This window comes from Phasianus colchicus, chromosome 3, assembly GCF_987193195.1.
Source record: "Phasianus colchicus chromosome 3, bPhaCol1.hap1.1, whole genome shotgun sequence".
Lineage (NCBI taxonomy): Eukaryota > Metazoa > Chordata > Aves > Galliformes > Phasianidae > Phasianus > Phasianus colchicus.
This window is the reverse complement of record NC_143438.1, coordinates 79,466,208-79,474,901: the sequence shown is the minus strand read 5'-3', so window position 1 is coordinate 79,474,901 and position 8,694 is coordinate 79,466,208.

Genomic DNA, 8,694 nt, shown 5'->3' with positions numbered 1-8,694 from the left:
TTTTATGAAGTAAATTTTGAGTGTCTTTTTAATAGAATGCAAGCATGCATATACTTGCATACAGTTTATTGTCTTTGGTAGCATCCAGTAGTTGACCTACATGAATTACAGATGCAAGAAGAAAACTAAGCTATCAGTTAATTAACTGCATGTGTAACATGTGCAAGGAAATCAGATATGTATCAGTTGCTTGAAGAAAATATTTTTTTCAGTGAAATTTATGTCATATTCACTAACTTGTTTTGAGAAAAAAAATATTATATATACTTCTTCTTCCGTTAGCAAGTCATAGTAAAAAGAAATATAAATTTGATAAAAAGTCATCGTATCAGTAGTTCTGTGACTTATGTCTGGTACTATTAGAAAATGTAATCTATGTATTTCTTACAATTACTCTGCCATGCTTCAGCTAACAACATTATGAGCTCAGCATATAACATTATTATGTACCCATCTAGATTTATTTCCATATAAAACATATTGATCCATCAAAATGTACTCCTGGAAAATACACAGTTGACTGACTTGGCCATATTCAGTATAAGACTTTTTTCTCTTTGTGAATATCTATATTTGTTCTCAGAAAATCTCTGAATTGCAGAATCGCAGGGTTTGGAAGGGACCTTGAGAGATCATTGAGTCCAATCCCCCTGCTATAAGCAGATACCCTATCATAGGTCACACAGATAGGTGTCCAGATGGGTCTTGAACATCTCCATGGAAGGAGACTGCACAACCTCTCTGGGCAATCTGTTCCAGTGTTCCATCACCCTTACTGTAAAGTTCTTCAACACGTTAGAATGGAGCTTCCTACATGCAAGTTTTCGACCACTGCTCCTAGTCTTATTGCTACACAACACTGAGAAGAGCTTGTCCTCATCCATTTGCCTCCCACTTCCCTTTACATATTTATAAACATTTATCAGATCCCCTTTTCTTTTCTCCAGGCTGAACAGACCCAGGTTACTCAGCCTTTACTCATATGGGAGATGCTCCAGGCCCTATATCATCTTTGTGGCCCTCTGCCGGACTTCTTCTAAGAGATCCCTGTCTTTCTTGAACTGGGGAGCCCAAAACCAGACACAGTATTCTAAATATGGACTCTCCAGAGAAAACTGAAGGATCACCTCCCCTTGACCTACTTGCCACATTCTTTTTAATACATTCCAGAACACCATTGTCCTTCTTTGTCACAAGGGAACACTGTTGGCTCATCCACCAAGACCCTTAAGTGCTTCTTTACAGAGCTCCTATTCAGTAGATCAGCCTGTAAGATATTATTTTACATCATCATTGTCTCAAAGCTTGCTGGGGGACACAGATGAGCAAGTCCAAGCAAGTCCTTGGCAAGGGTTAAGAAATTCTTTGTCTGGAGAACTTTGATGGACAAGTCCTGGGCAAGGGTTGAGAAATCCTTTGTCTGAGGGACACAGATGGACAAGGCCAGGGGCAACAAAAGAGAGATAAGCTGCAGCTTAATGGCTCTGAAGCGGTCTTTTGTGTGGACTTATCTCAAGGATGATGGCCATCTCAGGGAGTACTCACATGACTCTTACTCAAGCAACCAGGGATGTCATGTAGGCAGGAAAAGAAGAAGGATAAAATGGGGACCTACAATCATGAGGTTTTGTGGCAACAGATTCCTCATGAAGAAGAAGAGGTTTCTGCCATGAAGAAGCCTCACGACCTGCCTCTCTCTCTCCCGAACTTGCTCTGCACTCTCTCCCTCCTGGACTTGCTCTGTGCTCTACCACGATGCTGAAGAAGAACAAAGGTGTCTGCCATCAGATTCCTCACTACGGAATTCCTGCATGCTGACAGACTCTCCTAGGCCTGCTACTTGAGTCCTGCTGCTTCCCCCCCATATCGGCTCTGTGACTTCTTCCTGCTGCCCGCTTGCTGCCCAAGGCCAGCTACGCTGCTTTTCTTCCCCCCTGCTGCTTCTGCCTCAGACCTTAGAAACGGCGTGCAATGGAACCGCTGCTGGATCCTGGTGGTGACTAACCCCGCTTTATGGCATTCTTGCTTCTTTCCTATCTTTTCTATCACCCTCCTTCCCTTCCCTGTCTCCCTGATTAGGATTTATAATAAACTGGTTGGACTAACATATGAACCGTTGTTTCTTAATCTCATGCCAGGTATACAGATATTAAAAGAACCTCATCTCCCTCTATAAACTGGGGCAAAACATGGCCCCTAATCTATACTGATGCATGAAGTTATTCCTCCCCAGCTGTAAGACTCTACACTTGCTCTTGTTAAATCTCATCAGGCTCCTCCCCGTCCAGCTCTCCAGTCTGTCCAATCCTTGCTGAATGGTAGCACAACCTTCCGCTGTCATATCCACTCCTTCCATCTTTGTATCATCAGCAAGCTTGCCAAGGGTGGACTCTATCCCTTCATCCAGATTGTTGATAAAGATGCTGAACAAGACTAGACCCAGTATCAACTCCTGGGGAACACCACTAGTTACAGGCCTTCTACCAGACTCTATGCCACTGATGAAAACTTTCTGAACTCTGCCAGTCAGACAGTCCTCAATCTACCTCACCATTCACTCATCCATCCCCACACTTTCCAAGTTTTATGATAAGGATGTTGTGGGAGGCAGTATCAAAAGCCTTGCACTGTAGTGAGGCACTTGAGTGTGCCTCAAGGTGCACAACATACACTGCTTTCTCCCTATTTCTCTGTCATGGTGTTATGTTTTTTGGTTTTCAGTATTCCACATCAAAACATCATGTCCTGGAATTAAAGTATTAATGCTCCAATTCCAGGTACCTATCCCTATACATTACAGAAGTCATGGGATCTGACCCTTCCGGGTGGGGTGATTTGTTACTGCCTGGCAGTGGGTGCTGGAGGGTGCTTTCCTAGCCATTCCAAGGTTTTCAGGTTTGACTCAGTCTCAGGAACTCTCCTATCTTATTTGATTTATTAGTCTCAATTTCAATTAGATTGTATTATATTGTGTTATCTTGCATTCCGATATCATAGTTAGTAAAATAAATTTTCCTTCATAGATTGTTGCTGCTGTTTTTTTTCCTCCCTTCCTTCCTTCCTTCCCATTTTGTGGGGCCAGAGGGGGTAGGGGAGCAGGGGCCTACTGCCCCCTGTCACAAGCATAGATTGATCTAGTTAACTCCGTGACATTCCCTGCAAGTGATGACATCACAGAATGATAAGAGGGATATGATTTCCCCTTGGTGAATCCTTGTTGACTACTTTTGGTAATCTTTTTCTATTCTAATTGCTTTGAAAGTATAACCAGAACAAGTTGTTCCCTCACCTTTCCAGGGACAGAGGCAAAGCTGACTGGCCTGATGAAGGTGAGGCTGACTGGCTCTTCAAATAAAGAAAAAAGTGAGAGGTAAAAAGGTCAGTTAGCATTTGATCTGAGTTAAAAATTAAACCAAATGGATGTCAGAAATATTCAAAAAGAATCTTGAAACTACTCAAAAGGACCATTTTTATATTCCAGATTTTTTATGAGTGATTCATATTTTCAAGCTGAGTAACAAAAATCTATCATCTTTGCAACAGGAAGCCTTTGAGCTCCTACTTGAAATTTCTAACTGAGAAAATATTTAATAGTTAAAGAACTTGGGAATGTTAGATGTTACTCTTGTTTAAACGCGTTCCAAAAAAATGAAAGTATGGGCTTTGCTTTCACCTCTTACAGGAGAAAATATTCAAATGTGAAACATATGAAATCAAAGAAACTATGTTGGCTGCCCTACAAAAATCTTTTACGTCTGTTGCATGTGGTAAGCTACAGATTGTTACTAAAGGTACATACTTTAGTATGCATTTCTTTTAAGAGAAAAATGCAATTTTTGAGTCTTCAAATAAAATCGGAAAAACAATAAGCATAATTGAATAAAATAGTATTGCTTGTCAGCTCGGAACTGACAGTGTACTTACCAACACATGAACTTGAAATTTGTTTACTTCATTTGCATCATATGAGGTAAATCCATATTAAAAAGGAAAGTGAATGTGGAGAAGATGGTTACTATTAAACAGCCATTTAACTCTCTCTATTTTCTGATCTTTTCATGGACTTTTAAAAGTTTTTAGTTTTCCCTTTGTTTTTCTTTTGTATATATCTTATTTAATTAACTAACACTGAATATTTTTTTGACAACCCTTCTTCCTTACTGTATTTTAAAAAGTTTAACTTATTTACATCTTGATTATTTTTTGTATTTGCTGCACTCGTTTATTCAGTTTATCTTCTCCAATTCAACACTAAATTTTGAAAACAAACAGTATTTTTTCTACTTCATTTTATGATAAAGAACATTTGGATATTTTGATGAGTCCTTATGAGTACTCTTGTGAGTACAATCATAAGATGAATAATATAATTAGCAATTAAATACAGATATTAAGAATATTATACTATGTTCTCTGTAAGTATTTCCACTTGCTTCTAGTTTATAAGCTTCGCATATTGTGTCAGGCAAAATGTACACTGTATTCTACAAGGTAAAGATAATTCACATACTTACATGATGACTAAGTAAACTGCTTGAACAACTGATGAGAAAGGAGCTATTGTTTTGCATTTTAGGTAATATAGTATGATGTGTTAAAAAAAATGTAAATAGGTGTCTTTTATTACTGCTAGTAAGCTAAAATAAAGTATAAATAAATAAATAAAATCCTTAAGTTTAAACAGCAATTTGTAATCTTTGAATGAGTCTTGAATAAATGTCTTCTAACAAGCATACTACAACCAGTAGTTATACATACAGAGGAACATTAATACATATGTTGCTCCAAAACATGATGCTTCCTATTTATTTCCATGGAAAATACAACAGATACGAAGAGCACAATAACACTATTCGACAGAGTAAATTCTCATCTACAAAACACTATTTTTCAGTATAATCACCAACATTAGTCAATTCACACAGACAAGCTGATCAGTATTTTCATTTTGTGGTGTGACAGCTGTACATGACTGTCCAGAACATGGTTTGTCTTTCACATTGCTGTCACCACTGCTGAAACACGCCACCTCTGTGCTCACATCAACTGCTGGCTCTCCATACATGTTGACAGTGAATGTCAGTGGGTGCAAATTTTTCCACATGGAGGAATTCAGTTCCACCCCTTTGCTTCATACACACTTCCATATCAGACGCCATTTTGTCAGAGTGCTCATTTGACACTATCTGTCACACAGCAACAAAATCTAACAATATTGGTAAGAAGGTTCAACCTCTGCTGCCATACTGCCAACATCTTTCTCCAATGTTGTGGGCCAACATAATAAAATATGAAGCATTACTTTTGAGACAGCCTTCACAGACTGATCTATATCTACTTTGTTCCTTGTAGTAAAAAATATTTTATATTTAAGACTATGAAATTCTATTGGCATGTTTCAATGAATGTGGAGAAATAGCTGTTCAGACTCATGAAAAAAGCCACACTGATATTCTTCATTGAAGACCTCAGAATGGAATTCTGATTCCTCCCTAACAGTAATACTCGTCCTGTTAGTAAGTGAAATTTTTATGAAGGGATTAAGGCTGGTTTCACCCCAGGGAATCATGGATGAAAAAATTGTCTATTCATTATTATAACTTCAGCATCAGCAGGTAGATTCCATCCCACATAGATAAAAAGAATAAATGTATTAATTTACTTCTATGTTTCTCTGGGATGCACTAAAATTTTTCCAACATTGCTCCACTTCTGCAGAGAAATCTGCACATTTCATTACACTATTGCTGCAGCTGCTATCCCACTAAACATCTCAGCTACTACAAAGAACAGAGCAACTTAAATAACAGATAACCTACTTTTAGCTCAGTGCCCTCTGTATTTTCTTATTTGCTCCAGTCCTAAGTCTCAGCAAACAAGTTGTCTTTATCTTATTATGATTTTATTATTATCTTATTATGATATTATTATGATTTATCTTATTATGATATTATCATATTGTTTCTTAGTTTAATCTTATAAATAAAATTATACAATCTTCCATGAATTCAAAACAAATGAACACATTGAGCTTCAATGTCTATTCATAAAAGTAAAGAAATATCATGAAAAATACACTTAAATTACTTTAGGATCATACCATCAATGCATGGACTTTTAAAACACAAGATTTTTGTCTGTGCAAGATTAGTAATGTTTTTCATATGTATTATTCCTATATAATCTGTCATCTGAATCTTGAGCTACTGAGTGTAGTCTCTTGAGTGAATTCAGTCATAGTGTTACAGCATTTTAACAAGGATAATACAAAGGAGCAAAAAAAAACTTCCCCCCAAAAAATACAGATAGTAGTAAAAACCCAACCACATGCAGAAACAAAAAACCTATACAGCCAATTCTGCCCTATGAAAATTTTGAAGGAAAAAATAGCATATAAGGAGGAAAAAAAAATAGCATTTTAAGGATTTAAAACATCCCTGACCAAAAACCTCAATAAAATGACTGTTTGTTTAATTGTAATATCCCTCTGGAAATATTACTTTTATATATATTATTTACATATTATACTGAAAGATTTCATAAGATTTTCTCACATTAATTCAACTTCTACCAGCATTAACATAGCTGCAGTAAGAACTTTCTTTGAGAGACAAATTGGGTTTGTACTTGTGTCTTTCTTCATCAATTTTTCAGTGTTTTGTCAAACCACTATAAATAATGTTGAAATTCTGTTGTCTGTGGCAGTCTCTGAGGATAAAACTAGTGAGAAATAGATCTATCACCAGGCTAGAGAAATAGAGGATGAAAACACAATTTTGACCATTTTACTTAAGTTCTGGAAACAGTCTTCCTGATGTTGAAGGAAAAAAAAAAAAGCACAGTTGATGTCCCCTCTGGAGCCTGATACATAGAAATGTATCAGCAACAGTAATGTATCAGCATAGTAATGATTCAGCAACAGTTGCTCTTTTTTGGCACATGCTTTCTTCACATTCAGTAAAGGTGCTAGACAGGAGAGCTTTAAAAAATCACTCCAGAGAAAAACAAAGCCTTCATCATTCTAAAATGCCCATGACAATGAGAAACTACAACACGAACTGAATTCTGTGTCATCTGGTAGTTCAGAGATCAAGAAGATGATGGGTTACACAGCAGTTCATCACTGGACAAAACGGAGTAAAGACTCAAACATAACATTTTTACAGATAAGAAAATATAATTATCTACCACTAGCTTGTTTTTTCTCTCTTTTGATTATCATTATCTCTTTCCCCAATGCAATATTGTTGAAAGCTGTACATTATACATAACATTTTATTACTTAGGTTTTGTTGTTGTTGTTGTTGTTGTTTTGTTGTTGGTTTGGTTTTTTTTTTTTTTAATTGGAAAATTTTATTCATTCTTCTTCATGGGAAAAGGAACTGAATGGTGTTTCATTACAGGTAAGTACAGCTGTTACCTAATGCAAGTATACAACAATTATCTTATTCAGTATATATTTAAATACCATTGCTGCAGAAAACATTTACAGATAAATGGATTGCCATGGTAAAGTTGAGTCAGAGTAACATGACTGACAGAGTAGATTCAGTGCAGTTTTCACCTTTCCAATGTGCCAGATATGGCATCTAAGAGAACTTCAAATTATAGTACCCTATTTGGCAAAATGACTTTATGATTTATGTTTTCTTTGGCAAATAGGATAATACATTAAAAAGTTCAAAAAATTTATAAATACTGTTCAGGCTGAGATAATAGCAGAAAGGTTGGTAGATTTCTTTTATATTTTTCATTAGATGTGTATGTAGACGTAACACTATCACAGAATCATATAATTGCTCAGATTGCAAAAGACCTTATAGATCATCAAGGCCAACTGCAACCTAACCATACTACCCTAACAACCCTCTGCTAAATCATGTCTCTGAGCACCACATCCAGATGGTTTTTAAACATATCCAGGGGATGGTGACTCAACCACATTCCTGGGGAGCCTATGCCAGTGCTTAACAACTCTTTCTCTAAAGAAGCCTTTCCTGATAGCCAACCTAAACTTATCCTGGTGCAACTTGAGGCCATTTCCCCTCAGCCTGTCACCTGTCACCAATGAGAAGAGACCAACCACGCTCTCGCTGTAAGCACCTTTCAGATATTGAAAGAGAGTAATAAGGTCTCCCCTCAGCCTCCTTTTCCCCAGACTGAACAGCCCCAGTTCCTTCAGTCTCTCCTCGTAGAGCATATTCGCTTGCCCTTCATATGCCCTGTTGCCCTTCTTTGGACCTGCTCCAGCACCTCAATGTCCTTTCCATACTGAGATGTCCAAAGCTGAACACAGTACTCAAGGTGAGGTCTCACCAATGCTGAGTCCAGGGGCAGGATGACTTTCCTAGTCCTGCTCACCACACCATTCCTGATACAAGCCAGGATGCCATTGGCCTTCTTGGCCTCTTGGGCACACTGCTGGCTCATATTCAGCCAACTGTCCATCAGTACACCAAGGTCCCTTTCCATCAGACGGCTTTCCAGGCACTCCTCCCCAAGCCTATAGGGTTCCCTGAGGTTGTTGTGACATTTGTCTTTTTGTAAAAAACATAATTAGACGAGGTTGCTCTCAAAGTAATGCCTCCTATTTTGTTCTGTTGTATCATGAGGTCAGAGGCAAATGCCAGTGTTATGGCAGCAGAAGTTTAACCTTCCTACCAATATTCTTTTAGATTTTGTTGCTGAGGGACT